The sequence below is a fragment of the Euprymna scolopes genome, chromosome 10 (assembly GCF_053919585.1).
Source record: "Euprymna scolopes isolate OS-2025 chromosome 10, ASM5391958v1, whole genome shotgun sequence".
Lineage (NCBI taxonomy): Eukaryota > Metazoa > Mollusca > Cephalopoda > Sepiida > Sepiolidae > Euprymna > Euprymna scolopes.
Window position 1 is genome coordinate 21038629 of NC_136491.1, and position 16932 is coordinate 21055560.

The window sequence follows — 16932 nt, forward strand, 5'->3', positions numbered from 1 at the left end:
CACTGCGGAATAACTACCGGGCAAAGGCAGACAAGTTTTATCCGAGTTATATCTTTTTGGCATCTTACCCTGACTCGCTTCAATGAACCTTTTCCTTGTTAAGTTTTACGAAGTTGTTTGTTCGTTTATTCAGTAGCTTGTGTCGAATTATTTATTTTATTAGGGAGTGTCCGAAAAGCACTAACTCAACTCCCTAAATAGACATGTGTAAAAGAAAAAAAAAACATTTTTCGTTTCTTCCATTTTTCAATCTGGTTTGTAGTTGTATTTCGATTTCGTTTCTTTGCTTTGCTTCCCTTCATATTCTCTGGACGTGGTTCGTTGTTGTGTGTGCAATAGGGCCAACAAAGGTTATAGATTCATTATCTTAATTATCTTAACTATCTTAATTATCTTAATTATCTTAATTATCTGGAAACTTTGGCAAAAAAGAACTTTATTAAAGTGTGAACTTTGACAAAAAAAATTAAATAAATAAAATAATTGAATAAAAAAAAATTAAATGAATTTTTTTTTAGCATCTGTTAACTTGAATTCGATTGGCTAAGCGGCTTGGCATATCTTGGTTCTTCTCAACATCTGGCCGGAAACGCTCGTGAAATTTTCGGAAAAATCGCGGTAACAAAACTGCATAAGTACCGTTTTTTTTTTCTTTCTAGTGTACCTATTTACAATGCCTCCCCACGGGACAGAGTTAGACACCAGAGTCGTTTTTTAACGCGGAGAAAAAGTACAAAAATAAAAATGGTCTCAGTCGTGAAGGATGTCTCCTCCACTGAAACTTTCTAGTGTATATTTAAATATAAAACAAAAAAAATTGTTAACTCACTTTCTTTTTTTCTATTCGTTTTTTAAGTGTCTTCTTTCTTTTTTCTTTGTAATTTTGTATTCCATTCATTTATTATTATCATTACGTGATTTGTCTTCTTTTTTAATTTTTTTAATTTTATTTTATTTTATTCGCTTCGTTTCATCAGTTGATAAGGCAGGTCGAGTTTCTATTCAACTGCGTTTCTGACTCACCCTTTTCTTCTTCTTCTTCTTCTTCTTCTTCTTCTTCTTCTTCTTCTTCTTCTTCTTCTTCTTCTTCTTCTTCTTCTTCCATAACAACACTTAATTTGTTTATTTAAATATTTACAAAGCAACTCATAGTATAGTCATACACTTATGTTTTTCTTCCTAAAAAGGTTTTCATACCCGGGTTTCATAAGTTTATTATTATTGTGATATTATGAACAGCTGCATCTGAACTGATTGCTTTTTCGTATATGATTTTGTCTTTGATTATACGTGTAAGCAGTAACGTACCGACCGGTCAGGAAGTAAGTAGAGAATCTGTGAAAACTTAAACATTCAGCATAGGGTGAAGTGGGGGTTAGTGGAGGTGAAATTTGAGTGGGTCACCTCGGGTGACGTTTACTCTAGCTGCGCCACTGATTCATTCAAAACAGACCCGAATACCTAAAAGGTATTAGCTTAAACTTAGTTTCATTAAAAAGTCGTCGAAACATTTCACTCTGCAATTCGTCAGCTTCTTTTTTGTTATTAACGTTTTTTTTGTTTTTTTTTTCGTTAATTTTAGCGTCCCAAATTATCGTATGCAATAATGCATTAAAAAAGTTTTTAACTGTTAAAAAAAATAACAACCAAAGAAAGTTTTCTTTCTGTTTGTTTTAATTAAAGAATCGTAATTAGATATGAATTTTTGTAAAAATTTAACTCTCTGTTTATTTGACCGCTGATAAAAAATTGAAATAAGGAAATTATTTTTTGTTTTAATATAATTTGCCGCCAGTAAAAAAAAAAAATCTTGTAAATAGTGCAACTGTGTTTAAAAAAAAAAAAAAAAAAAAAAACGTCCACCGGTAAGCATGTGAGAACCTAAAAACTAATAATTGTGAGACAATCGTCTGATCCATTCGATCACGGCTCTGATTACAAAATCTCAATGAAAATTCTTATATTTATACTATCTCAGTGAGCAATGGTTGACGCATGCTCAGATGTTGAAATCCTTTAGAAAGAGACGATTTTAGGTGACACCCTTGAAATAAAACGCAATTTCTACACGAAATAATTAACCATTTTTTTTTCTAATTTTTTAATATTATTTGTCCGAGAGATCACTCTTTCTAAGGATGTTGAGTTGGTGCGTGTACGATACGAATGAGAAAATTTTTTAGCGGACATACAAGCACACACACAAATACACAGACATCTCTCCTTTATATACTAGAAGGTGGGACGAGAGATAAACGTGACAAGGGCATACCCCCGATAAGTATTGCATATTGATAATCGAAGAAATCCAATGAAAGAAATTCAATTTTGACTAAAGTTAACACTTTTATGCAGCCTAACATTACAAATGCATTTGATGAGTTTTATTACCGCATAAGCAGAAGGACCTGCCGTATAAAATCAACAGTAGGTTCGTTGATATGACAGGGGCGCGTTTAAAATGAATGTTTCTATTTAGAGCACAACTAAATCGTTGTACTTGACTTTTGTATTTTAAACTTTAATTCAAGTCATTATATAAAATAATTTCATAAAATCAGCATTAGATTCTCTACAGTGCAATGTAGACTACGATGAATTATGGACTAAGTGACTAGGGGAGGCATGTGAGTTCCTGACTAGAGCAGACAATCGATTTATTTGATTAATGAATGGATGATTTCACTGATTTTTTTTAAAATTCAATTTTCACCCCAAACAAGGCACAGTGCCACTTTGAAGTAGGGGTGGGGGCTACTATCGGGGACATAAGTTGCAGGGATATTATAAAGGGAGATGAGTAGCAAGATGTCTGTTCACATTACACTTGAACTTCTGCATGTCAGTACAGTTGGGAAAGCAGAATCCCGGAAGGGAGTTCTAAAGTCTAGCAGTTCAATCCCACGCAACGTCGGGTCTCCCTGCTAGTTCAGAGCTAATTTGATGTTTCCGCCCGAATAGCAGTTTTAAAGTTCTTTCATATAATTCTGTTAAGTTGCACGAGTATGAAAATATAATTGGAGGTGGACATGTATATGATGATAAATCTATCTGACCTTCTCACACGTCATAAACAACTTGGACCGATTCAACCTCCAAACTTCATCAGATGCGTCCTAGGCATCTTTATATCGAACTCGGGAATCTGTACGAAATTTCGAACTGAACATTTGGGGCAACATATAAAGTACTGAGTTAATCAGTTCTACATGAAAGTCTTAAGGAATCAAATGTTCAATTATCACTACCGACACTCAGAATATAATTAAGAATTACTTCTGTGGGTGACAGAGCAAGAACTATCTACCTTAGTGTATTGAAAGAAAGGGTTGAGTTCGAAATGCCACACAGATCCCTGAATTTTGCGTAGACATACTCAAAATTCGGTAAGTCGTATCTGAAGAAAGTTGGAAGTTTTATCGGCTGAATATAGTCTTTTTTACTCATTTAAATGAAAATAGCGACTTTATTCCAAGTTAATGTTTTACAATTTAAGCGTAAAACTTTCCAAACAAAATTATACGTTTTTATTTGTAGCTGTGTGATATTCTTTTATTGATTAGATTATTCCGTGAGAAAGCATAAAACATTTGAAAATTGCGTAGTTTAACGACGCACTCAAACTGAGCTTTTATCTGCTTTTTTCATGTTTCTATTTGGTTTATTGTTACATGATAAAGGGCTGTCCCCTTTTCATGTAAGTAAAACAATAGGGAATTAGTTAAATGTAAATATGAAATAGGATATTCAAGGATTCGAACTTGCGAAGCTAGACTTGGAATTTAGAATTCTAATCATAAGTTAAAAAAAACACATAATGTTATTATAAATGGAATGTCCAGTTAAATTGTTTATTCTGTTAAAACATCTAATAAATACAAATTTGGCTGGAAACTATTCACATTGATAGAACGAATGCATAATAAAATATGGGTTACAGAATTAGAGAAGGAGGTTAAATTCCTTTGTACCTATTTACAATGCCTCCCCACGGGACAGAATTAGACACCAGGGTCGTTTTTTAACGTTGAGAAAAGATACAAGAGGCGCTGCGCACAATCTGTTGCCAGCTATATGCGTCTTTTCTTTTATTGTTTTCTTGTTATTCTGGAGTGACGTTTTACAAGAAGTAAACGTTGCTCAGAAGTACATGAAAACACCAGGTATTACCCTGGACATGGTTGCTACCAAACTAAGGGCTCTCAAGGTCCTTTTGGAAGTGTTGTTGACAATGCCGTCCAGAAAGCATTTGCAAAATGTGAAGAACTTGATATCTCTACAGAGAGAAGAATCAGAAGAAAAAACAAAATGCCAGAAGAGGAGGCAAAAGATGCCGGATTGTCGTTGCAGCAGGAGACTAAGAAAGCAATGTTAAAATATCGACTACTAGATTACAGGTAGTGACTGACATTTTAACTTTTTCTACCATTCAGCTAGATCATATTATTTGTGACGGCGAGAAAGAAACACAATTGTCTGTTACCAAGCTCACATCTGTATACGATGAGCTATCTGCAGAAGACCTTTGTCTAGAAGTTCCACGTTTAAGGCGACACCTACATGCAAGCGAAATAAACTTGTAAAAAGCCAAGCAGTGGACTGGACTGCAATTCCTACAGTTTATTTTCAAGTGGGATTTTGTTGAGTTATTGCCATATTTTATGCTGGCTGTAATATTCCTTCTGACAATATGTGTTTCTGTGGCATCGTGTGAAAGAAGTTTCTCGAAAATGAAACTTCTAAAAAATACCTTCGAGTCAAGGCTATCGAATCTGGGTGTTTTGTCCATTGAAAACGAACTTACAAGACAAATAGATTTTGACAATATCATTGACCAGTTTGCCTGAAGGAAAACAAGAAAACCTTCATTCTCGGACTATAATATCGAAGGTACATTCTTTTGTGAATTGCCGCGTTTTGCATTTAAATGTTCTGAAAGTGAACATTTGCTTTTAAAGATCAAAGTACGATGGTGTGTAGCGTTTCATGTAATGTTTTGATATTTAATAAAAACATTTATTGGGATTTGTTTTGTCCCTGCCTTGTAACACTCTGTTCTATTTTTTTGTTTTTGTTTTATATAAATACAACTACAAACCAGATTGAAAAATGGAAGAAACTAATCATGTTTTTTTTCTTTTACACATGTCTATTTCAAATTTTATATAATGAAACAAAACTGTAGACATATCATAAAATTTTTTCGCCACTTATGCAGTTTTGTTACCGTAATTTTTCCGAACTTACACGAGCGTTTCCTGGCAGATATCGGGAAAAATCGGGATACACCGATGCAGAAACGCGATGAAGACCAACAACCCAAATAACGCAAAATAGTTGCTAAGAGGAAACTAATTAAAACATCACTGGTAATGTTAAACTTTTATTTTAACAACAAAATGGAAACGAAGTAAAAGAATCTAAACAAGATATAAAAAAAATGTAGATATCTTTTTATGAAACCTTTTAATTATTTTTTATTATTATTTATTGTTGTTTGAGGACCATTGTTTCTTTTCTGGCGGGGGTGGGCATTGTTATTGCTATGGGGTTAACTGGTAATAAAACGAAAGGAACACAGGACTTTTAGAAACAAACATGTATTCACATATATTACAGGCAAGGCGCGTTGAGCAATACCATTCCTCAACTGTTGGGCGTTTGCACACGACCTCCTTGGCTGCGTACCAATCTCTGACTGCCGGACACAGGTACTCGTTATCGGAATTGACGTCACCAGAGGAAGTGTCGTCATGAGATAGTCCATTAATCCCATGGAGGGGCGTCTCCAACAGTTATAAAATTTTCTGGTTAGTTATTAATTATTTTTGTAGATGGTTAGTGATCATATTTATGTTTTTTTGTTTGTTTGCTTTGGTTTTATATTTTAATAATTTTTTTTAATGTAGAGGGTAGAGTGGTTAACAAATTTTCTTTTGTTGTAAGAGCAGACGATAACTGCGAAGGTAGAGAAGAGGATGTAAAGAAAGTGGAAGGAAGCTGACGGTAATATTGAGCCATCTGGTTTATTATCCTGACGAAAGGATCTTTGAATTTCTATCTCCACATGAACTCTGTCAGATAGCTTTCTAATAGTTCCCTATTTCGATTTTTAATTCATTATTGCATACGAAAATTTGGGACGCTAAAATTTATGCAAAAAAAACAAAAACATTAATAACAAAAAAGAAGCTGACGAATTGCAGAGTGAAATGTTTCGACGACTTTTTAATGAAACTAAGTTTAAGCTAATACCTTTTAGGTATTCGGGTCTGTTTTGAATAAATCAGTGGCGACCCACTCAAATGTCACCCCACTAGCCCCCACTTTACGCTATGCTGAATGGTTAGCTTTTTTCTTTTTTTTTTTTACATAGGCATCACCACATTATCAAGGCCAAGAGGCCACTCAAGGATAAGTGTTAAAGAGTGTACAGTAGAAATTGGACAATATAGTAATCATTAGTAATGAAAATTTGGTAAATTTGATAACTCATATGGAACGGCTCATCAAGAACTTATTTACGTTAGACTTGAAGACAACCATATTGTAGTCAGCCGGAAAGCAGGAAAACGGAAGACAATTCCACAGGCGTGCAGTTCTAAGAAAGAAGCTTTGTTCATGGAATCTACGTTTAGGTTTAGGCACAGATAAAGAGTGGGGGGATTATTGATAGTGTTTACAGCTAGATGAGTGTTTCTTGTGAAAGTTTGGCGAGGGGGGACCATAGATTGAAGCTCAGTCGAACACTTTCCATAAAAATAACGATACATCAGAGACAAACTCGCAACATCGCTTCTGTGAGATAGAGGTTGCAAGGAGGAAAAAAGGACATCTCCTACGAGGATACAAAGTCTATTTTGAATTCTATCAAGGCAGGACAAGTCCTTTATAGCAGCTCCTTCCCAGATGTGGCAACAGTATTCCATCCTTGGGCGTACCTGGCTCTTATATAGATAGAGAATAGCATCAGCAGTGAGATATTTACCGGATCGATAGAAAGATCCCACCATTTTTCCAGCGGCCTTGGCAACAGATTTGATGTACGTTAAGTTTTTATAGATGCTCTACTTGCTTCATGACCGGTACGTTACTGCTTACACGTATAATCAAAGACAAAATCATACACGGAAAAAAAAATCAGTTCAAATCCAAAGATTTTTAAAATCCAACTGTTCATAATGTTCGGAAACGCTCGAGAAAGTTTGGAAAAATGACGGTAACAAAACTGCATAAATGCCGAAAAAACATTTATGTTATTTTTACAGTTTTCAAATTTCAAATAGATGTAGCAAAAACAAATAGAACTCTTTTTCCTGTGCGTCAGTGCCTCCCCTGGCTGTGCGATATGGCACATACTGACCAATCAGAGGCATAGCGCAGGGACCTTCCTTATCCTCTAAGGAACTCCAACTGCTTCCGTGCCGGACGAGAAAAACTCCTTCCTTTTCCAGCCAGACGCCAAAGAGAGCGGACCTGTTTCCTCACTCTCCCTCTCTGCCTACACCGGTATCGACGATTCCCACTTGGGAATAATTATCGAGCAAAGGCAGACAAGTTTTATCCGAGTTATACCTTTTTCGCATCTTACCCTGTCTCGCTTCAATAAACCTTTTCCTTGTTAAGTTTTACGAAGTTGTTTGTTCATTTATTCAGTAGCTTGTGTCGAATTATTTATTTTATTAGGGAGTGTCCGAAAAGCACTAACTCAACTCCCTAAATAGACATGTGTGAAAGAAAAAAAAAATTTCGTTTCTTCCATTTTTCAATCTGGTTTGTAGTTGTATTTCGATTTCGTTTCTTTGCTTTGCTTCCCTTCATATTCTCTGGACGTGGTTCGTTGTTGCGTGTGTAATAAGGTCAACAAAGGTTATAGATTCATTATCTTAATTATCTGGAAACTTTGGCAAAAAAAGAACTTTATTAAAGTGTGAACTTTGACAAAAAATAAATAAATAAATAAATGAATAAAATAATTGAATAAAAAACATTTAATTAATTTTTTTAGCATCTGTTAACTTGAATTCGATTGGCTAAGCGGCTTGACATATTTTGGTTCTTCTCAACATCTGCCCGGTAACGCTCGTGAAATTTTCGGAAAAATCGCGGTAACAAAACTGCATAAGTACCGTTTTTTTTTCTTTCTAGTGTAGATTTAAATATAATACAAAAAAAAAAAAATTGTTAACTCACTTTTTTTTTTCTATTCGTTTTTAAGCGTCTTATTTATTTTTTCTTTGTAATTTTGTATTCCATTCATTTATTATAATCATTACTGCTTGTTTTCTGCTTTATTTTTTTAAAATTTTATTCGCTTCGTTTCATCAGTTGATAAGGCAGGTCGAGTTTCTATTCAACTGCGTTTCTTAAGCATCTTTTTCTTCTTCTTCTTCTTCTTCTTCTTCTTCTTCTTCTTCATCATCATCATCATCATCATCATAACAACACTTAATTTGTTTATTCAAATATTTACAAAGTGACTCATAGTATAGTCATAGTCATACACTTATGTTTTTCTTCTTAAAAAGGTTTTCATACCCGGGTTTCATAAGTTTATTAATATTGTTATATTATGAACAGCTGCATCTGAACTGATTGCTTTTTCGTATATGATTTTGTCTTTGATTATACGTGTAAGCAGTAACGTACCGGTCAGGAAGCAAGTAGAGAATCTATGAAAACTTAACCATTCAGCATAGGGTTAAGTGGGGGTTAGTGGAGGTGAAATTTGAGTGGGTCACCTCGGGTGACGTTTACTCTAGCTACGCCACTGATTCATTCAAAACAGACCCGAATACCTAAAAGGTATTAGCTTAAACTTAGTTTCATTAAAAAGTCGTCGAAACATTTCACTCTGCAATTCGTCAGCTTCTTTTGTGTTATTAATGTTTTTTTTTTTTTTTTTTCGTTAATTTTAGCGTCCCAAATTATCGTATGCAATAATGCATTAAAAAAGTTTTTAAACTGTTAAAAAAAATAACAACCAAAGAAAGTTTTCTTTCTGTTTGTTTTAATTAAAGAATCGTAATTAGATATGAATTTTTGTAAAGATTTAACTCTCTGTTTATTTGACCGCTGATAAAAAATTGAAATAAGGAAATTATTTTTTGTTTTAATATAATTAGATGCCAGTAAAAAAAATCTAGTAAATAGTGCAACTGTGTTTAAATAAAAAAAAAAAAAAAAAAAAAAAAAAAAACGTCCACCGGTAAGCATGTGCGAACCTAAAAACTAATAATTGTGAGACAATCGTCTGATCCATTCGATCACGGCTTTGATTACAAAATCTCAATGAAAATTCTTATATTTATACTATCTCTGATTGAGATTGTCGGACTGACTTTCTCATCTTGGTTAAACAACCAAGATGAGGAAGTCAGTCCGACAATCTCAATCAATGAAAACAACTCATCTAAAAAATACAGACAATTATTATACTATCTCAGTGAGCAATGGTTGATTGGTTGACGCATGCTCAGATGTTGAAATCCTTTAGAAAGAGACGATTTTAGGTGACACCCTTGAAATAAAACGCAATTTCTACACGAAATAATTAACCATTTTTTTTCCTAATTTTTGGATATTATTTGTCCGAGAGATCACTCTTTCTAAAGATGGTGAGTTGGTGCGTGTACGATACGAATGAGAAAATTTTTTAGCGGACATACAAGCACACACACAAATACGCAGACATCTCTCCTTTATATACTAGAAGGTGGGACGAGAGATAACCGTGACAAGGGCATACCCCCGATAAGTATTGCATATTGATAATCGAAGAAATCCAATGAACGAAATTCAATTTTGACTAAAGTTAACACTTTTATGCAGCCTAACATTACAAATGCATTTGATGAGTTTTATTACCGCATAAGCAGAAGGACCTGCCGTATAAAATCAACAGTGGGTTCTTTGATATGACAGGGGCGCGTTTAAAATGAATGTTTCTATTTAGAGCACAACTGAATCATTGTACTTGACTTTTGTATTTTAAACTTTAATTCAAGTCATTATATAAAATAATTTCATAAAATCAGCATTAGATTCTCTACAGTGCAATGTAGACTACGATGAATTATGAACTAAGTGACTAGGGGAGGCATGTGAGTTCCTGACTAGAGCAGGCAATCGATTTATTTGATTAATGAATGGATGATTTCACTGATTTTTTTTTAAATTCAATTTTCACCCCAAACAAGGCACAGTGCCACTTTGAAGTAGGGGTGGGGGCTACTATCGGGACATAAGTTGCAGGGTTATTATGAAGGGAGATCATTAGCAAGATGTCTGTTCACATTACACTTGAATTTCTGCATGTCAGTACAGTTGGGAAAGCAGAATCCCGGAAGGGAGTTCTAAAGTCTAGCAGTTCAATCCCACGCAACGTCGGGTCTCCCTGCTAGTTCAGAGCTAATTTGATGTCTCCGCCCAAATAGCAGTTTTAAAGTTCTTTCATATAATTCTGTTAAGTTGCACGAGTATGAAAATATATTTGGAGGTGGACATGTATATGATGATAAATCTATCTGACCTTCTCACACGTCATAAACAACTTGGACCGATTCAACCTCCAAACTTCATCAGATGTGTCTTAGGCATCTTTATATCGAACTCGGGAATCTGTACGAAATTTCGAACTGAACATTTGGGGCAACATATAAAGTACTGAGTTAATCAGTTCTATATGAAAGTCTTCAGGAAGTCAAATGTTCAATTATCACTACCGACACTCAGAATATAATTAAGAATTACTTCTGTGGGTGACAGAGCAAGAACAATCTACCTTAGCGTTGCAGTTTTGGCTTCTAATGTATTTAATATGTATTATATATATATATATATATATATATATATATATATATATATAACTGAACGTGTCTGTGTGTCTGTCTGTGTACATTTCCCTACGCAATAACTCTGTCAATTTTCTTTTTTTTGCTCAGCATACATCTCCAAACACCCGGGCAATGCCGGGCACCCATGCTAGTATATATATATAACTTGAGTTCCTTCAGGTATAATTGAAACCTGAAGTCCTACCTAACTAATATTCCTGGTGAAACAAGTGCAAAAGACATCCAGACAATTGCACTTAAGGGAACAATGAGGATACTAAAAAGAGCTAAAGACCGATTCAACCTCCAAACTTCATCAGATGCGTCTTAGGCATCTTTATTTCGAACTCGGGAATCTGTATGAAGTCTTCAGGAAGTAAAATGTTCAATTATCACCACCGACACTCAAAATATAATTAAGAATTACCTCTGTGAGTGACAGAGCAAGAACAATCTACCTTAGTGTATTGAAAGGAAGGGTTGAGTTCGAAATGCCACACAGATCCCTGAGTTTGGCATAGGCATACTCAAAATTTGGTAAGTCGTATCTGAAGAAAGTTGGAAGTTTTATCGGCTGAATATAGTCTTTTTTACTCATTTAAATGAAAATAGCGACTTTATTCCAAGTTAATGTTTTACAATTTAAGCGTAAAACTTTTCAAACAAAATTATACGTTTTTATTTGTAGCTTCGTGATATTCTATCTTTTATTGATTAGATTATTCCGTGAGAAAGCATAAAACATTTGAAAATTGCGTAGTTTAACGACGCACTCAAACTGAGTTTTATCTTCTTTTTTCATGTTTCTATTTGGTTTATTGTTACATGATAAAGGGCTGTCCCCTTTTCATGTAAGTAAAAAAAAATAGGGAATTAGTTAAATGTAAATATGAAATAGGATAGTCAAGGATTCGAACTTGCGAAGCTAGACTTGGAATTTAGAATTCCAATCATAAGTTAATCATAAACACAGAATGTTATTATAAATGGAATGTCCAGTTAAATTGTTGATTCTGTTAAAATATTTAATAAATATAAATTTGGCTGGAAACTATTCACATTGATAGAAAGAATGCATAATAAAATATGGGTTACAGAATTAGAGAAGTAGGTTAAATTCTTTTGTACCTATTTACAATGCCTCCCCACGGGACAGAAATAGACACCAGGGTCGTTTTTTAACGTTGAGAAAAGATACAAAAATAAAAATTGTCTCAGTCATGAAGGACTTCTCCTCCACCGAAAGAGAACGAGAAATGGAAGTGCCGAATCCTAACAGATACTACACTTTGATCTTAACCAAAAGGCCAAATTCCTTTGTAAAACAACAAAGAGAATGGAAAATTTTCTGGTCGTCAGAAATGGTTTAAAAAACGTGGAAATCGCGCATGTTGATAACACGTGAGTTGTAGTCACATCGACCAGACATACATGTGATTTCTCAATATAGGAAAGAGTTCGAAGGAGTAAGATGAGTGAGTTAGAAGAAGCGAGAGGAGTCAGATCCGAGGAGATCAGACCGATTCTTCGTTAGTCAAGGCACTCTCTGGAAGCGAGAGGGGTTTAGAGATAACCATGTAACAACTTTGAATCTTTAAAATACAAAATCATGTCCGACCGGTCGAAGAAGAAATAAACGTATCATCATGTGTTTTTATAACTGCCGTCTTGTGTTGTGTTATTCTACCAAAAACAAAGGTAAAGTGAAATTGTATTAATAAGAACTTTGTGTTTATAAAAATGCACAACTGTCAAAACGTAAATGTCAAACTATCTCTCAGTCTATCTATCTATATATCAAATCTCCTCTCATTGTGTATTACGTGTCTCTATTAAAATATCCCCCGTCTCTACAATATATCTCTCTTTACAATAAGAACACTACAATATGAACTCTTACTACAAACATGAACAACAACAATTAAATACATACGTCATCCCTTCTAAAAGATAACCAGTACGTAACATTATGTCGCATCGACCGTTTGGGTAACATTGTCGGTTATGAGTTATGAGGTTATTCGACATCACAGCTCTGCATTAAATATATGGGAAATAAAGTCGATAGATCGTAAACAAAATAAAAACAACAAAGAACTTATACTAACCACAGCAGAATTTAAGTATCTACCTACCTATATATTTTTAACTTGCTGAAACTGTAGTTAATTATTTATTTTTTTCATATAACAATTTTATTTCGTTCATAGTTTTTAAAAGGTACGAAATAAAATATCCGATTGTCGTTTAACTGCTGGGGAGGGGGGTTCATTCCTGAAGAAATAGTTACAAAAATTGACTTGTTGAGTTTCCCTATTGTAATGTGCCCGTTACATTTTAACTGTCATTACATTTCAACTACTCAGACCCGCATATTGTCTGGTACAGTTGCAGGAACAAACAAACAAGGAAGGAAATAGAAAATACGACTCAGCATATTTTTTAAAGTACAAAATGAAAAGGATTTATTTGTGGTTCTTCCGATAATAATGCATTTCTTTATGTTTCTGTCTCACACTCATGTGTTTTACAATACTCTGTCATATAGCATGCTTTTTAAAAGTCTCTGTCCCCGTCACCTGACATAACCAGCACTTTTACACCATCATTTTTACATGTTCATCTTCCCCGGATGGCAATTTGCTTCTCTTTTTAGTCGACCACATACTGTCCTTTTTTTCTCTTTTTTCCCCTCCTTTCCGTGATGTCAGTGCGATGCACACTTGCTTAATTTGCATAAGTGCTCAGACAACTGCTGCTGCTAAAAGTTTTGCTAGTCAGCTATCTTACGACTGCTGCTGACTTTCTCAGGTGTGCACCATGCGTGTTATGTTACACTACCACTAACCCTAAGCTTGAAGGAAGGGGGAAGGTTGCTTGCATATAAAGTCAATTCACCTTTTTTGTTTCGGTGAGGCAAGTCTTTAATGACTTAAACGGAAATACAATTCAAATGAACAGCAAAATATGACTGGCTTGAATAGCTACCCATTTTCTTTCTCTTCTTCATTGTGACATACTCTTCTCTTCACTTTCAATAGAAAGTTAGTTTTCACAGGTAAGTGTTAACTCAATATTTTTCAACCAAAGAAAATCATTTTCAACTAAAAATCTAACAAGATGGTGCAAACTTATTTTAGTCACTATCGCAAGTGAATCGACTTCTATACTTATTCTAAAAAGAAGAATCAAAAACGAAATATATTAAAATTTAATTGCTAGCAAAAAAAAAAAGAAAAGTTTTTTTAAATCGTAAGTTAGAATGCTTAAATCGCCACTGGTCTTTTAGATTATTCTAAATAGAGAACTGAGAAATGGAAAGAACAACGAAATTAACACACAAATCAATACATTTTAATAAAAATTTTGTTGCTGACTTATTCTTCGACTTGTGGGCCAGCGAGTCCTGCTGCCACACCCAGGGTGTGCCAGCGGCCACCTGATTGCACCAGGGGATCACTACACTCTTCAGCACATCCAGGTATACTTTGGTGTTTATTTTCAAGCCAATTTCAAAGATATGAGGTGGCAAGGTGTGGCCCTTGAAACCACACCAAATGTCATAACTCTGGCCGGAAACTTTGTATTTATCAACCTGGGTATGTCTCTGTTATCCATGCCAATCCAATGATGCATTTTGAGGGTGCTATCAATGGTCCTGTTGTCATAACTTGGATCAGTGGAGAGCATGAGTTGTACAGCAATCCATCTTCGATCTCGTTCATTGAACATTGTGTCACTTTCAGGCATGATAGTAGGCTCCAATTTCTCTTGGGATTTGTACACAACTGGCCTACTAGTAGATGGTCTGCAACAACAAAAAAGAAAACTGGTTTTTATCAAACAGAAATGGAATCATGTCGTCTTTTCTAGGGCGACAATTTTATCATTCCACCCTGTAATTTCAGGAATCTGTCAAATTTCGCAAATGTGTAGTGAACGTCATTGAATGTTGTCTATCACATCGAAACAGTAACATTTATAAAGGAACAACAAATAAAGAAACAGTGCTCACTAACTGCGTAACTTATACACCGTGTACACTGTACAATGAGTACAAGACATGTTACAAGAAAGTCAGGAGGGTTTTTAACATGTCTGTTCAGCTTGATGTCCCAGACGTAAGATGAGAGAGAGAGAGAGAGAGAGAGAGAGAGAGAGAGAGAGAGAGAGAGAGAGAGAGAAGCTGATATCGCCATCTATAGGTTGAAACATGCAACTCCTGGAAATAAGGGGCGATAATTGTATACGTCTCAAACTAAAGTTGTTGTGCATTGTGTCCATGTATGCGCGCCACTGCATTAGCAGTGTTAGAAATTTCGTGAAAACTATTGAATAATTCCACATGCTATCTTTTGAAGCTTATAACTCCTCGAAAAATGTAATTCAAACCCTAATTTTTTTTTCAATTAAAGGAGCAAGAAACAAGGTTTCATTAAAAAACAAACAAAAAAACAAACAATGTGGTTTTTTTTAAAAAAAGGTTTTAAACTTCGGACTTTACAGGTAAATTTCTAAAAACACTACTTTTTTTGTTTTAAATTTGAATATATTATTTATTGATCTTTTATCTTCAATTTGTGATATATAAAACTTTGGTACATAAATTAATTATTTACTTTTTAATAGACATTTGAAAATGGGGGGGGGCGTGAATAAAAAAAACGTTTGTCTAAAATATTATATTCGATTTATTGGAAAGAGCATAAAATTTCACATTGACCCTGAAAATATCGTAAAAATAGAATCAATAGAAAAATTTTGATAGACTTTTAAAGTTTAAAAATTGAAAAATACTGAACTCGTAACATTCAATTAATTTCATTACTATTTCTTAAAAAATATTTCTATTACTTTTTATACAACTTTAATAGTTTATTTTGGAAGTATAATCCATAAAGAAAATAAACAACCCACCTTTAAAAGAGAAATTACGAATTTTTTATATTTTATTTGTAGTTTCGTGTTAGGGGTGTCAAAAATTCCTACAAAAATTCTGATACACCTAGCGCTGCATACAAACTAGGCTGGATAGCAGTTTGGCAATGCGTTTTTATAAATACCCATGGCTAATATTCATACTAAAATCCAGTGGCGGCTCGTGCCTGGAGCTGTGGAACTGTAACACCCACAAGTCATTTTTACTAAATATTATCGATACACGTTAAAAAGAATACGTTTATTTTTTCTTTCTATGTCATGATATATCCTATTAATATATATATATATATATATATATATATATATATATATATATATATATATAAAATCCTGAAACTTAATGTCGATAACTGTCCCCATACTCATATAAGCATAAAAGTAAAACTTTGCTTGGAGCTGCGAAATTCACAGTTACACATTCTTAGTGAAGTTCGCTTATGCGCATGCCCGATCAAGACGGCCAATATGAGCCAATTTGGAGCTGTAGTTTTTGCAGTTCCAAACGCTTGTGAAATGCGGTGAAGAGACGTTGCGAGCCTATCCTTGTTTTATCGTTATTTCCTTGGCAGGTGCTCGTCTGAACACCAATCTCTGCCCCCCCTCTCCAATCTTTCACGAAAAACATCCGTCTAGATGTCGCTTGTCAGCCAAAGAACCGGGGTCGATAACTATTGTTGTAATGAAAAAAAAAAAAAGTTTCATTCAGCACACAAAACTAAAAACACATAGAAATGAAAAAAGTTGGGAAATTATTTTAATATTCATTTTAAGAAAATGCTATTAAAAAAGAAAAGAAAAAGTCGATAAAAGTGACACATAAACAGTAAAACAAAAGTCGATAAAAGTGATTAAAAGTGAGATATTATTAATAAATGTGTAGTAATGTCTTTTATTTTAATATTCATAAACAGTAAAACAAAGTCGATAAAAATTCATGATCGTTTAGTTACTATGGCAACTAAAACATGTCCTTTGCTCATGCGTGGGGAGAAGTCAGTGTTTTTTTAGGGTGTTCGGCAGGGAACTCAACTCGCGACCAGTACCAAAAATGTTTTTAATTTATGTATATATAAATATACATATACATATATATACACACATATATATATATATACATATATGTACACACACATGTATATACACACACACATATATA